Source organism: Penaeus monodon, chromosome 27 (genome assembly GCF_015228065.2).
Source record: "Penaeus monodon isolate SGIC_2016 chromosome 27, NSTDA_Pmon_1, whole genome shotgun sequence".
NCBI lineage: Eukaryota > Metazoa > Arthropoda > Malacostraca > Decapoda > Penaeidae > Penaeus > Penaeus monodon.
Genome location: NC_051412.1, coordinates 37073835 through 37074306, shown reverse-complemented (window position 1 = coordinate 37074306; position 472 = coordinate 37073835). Strand labels below are relative to the sequence as shown.

The following is a 472-nucleotide window of genomic DNA, read 5'->3' as shown; positions in this document are numbered from 1 at the left end:
GCGCGCGCGGACAAGCAAAAATGCCGATCAGATTACAAGAAAATCTGAATAAAGCAATATTTCCACGAAAAAAGACACGTTTACTCACACGTATTCCGGGAAACACACGATCCCAAATAACATTATGTTAAGATTTATCGCTTGGGTACCACCTCGGAAAGCGGATGTTTACAGACGTCAGAAATCTATTTTAAAAGGACACCCATTTCACCTTCAAAGAGAAGTGGGAATTAAGGTAAGAATATGATTTGTAATGACAGTAGACACGTAAAGAACTGTAAAGTGATATAATTTTCCTTTCTTTATTAAAGATAAATATTTCACGGGAAAATTGATGACCTGATTAACAAGCATTTTCATATTGACCCAGAAAGTTTCGCCATGAGCCAGGTGACTTTAATCTCAACTTTCGAAGTCCAAATGAATGACTTTCGACTTTTCATGAAGTCAGCTGTTTAAGAATTATTACCAT

General features: G+C 36.2%; 1 protein-coding gene across 1 annotated transcript in view; it reads left to right on the top strand.

Moving 5' to 3' along the window:
- LOC119590512 (arrestin homolog) overlaps positions 1-472 on the top strand; it is an 87402-nt gene that overhangs the window by 45397 nt on the left and 41533 nt on the right. The gene's annotated exons all lie outside the window — the stretch shown is intronic.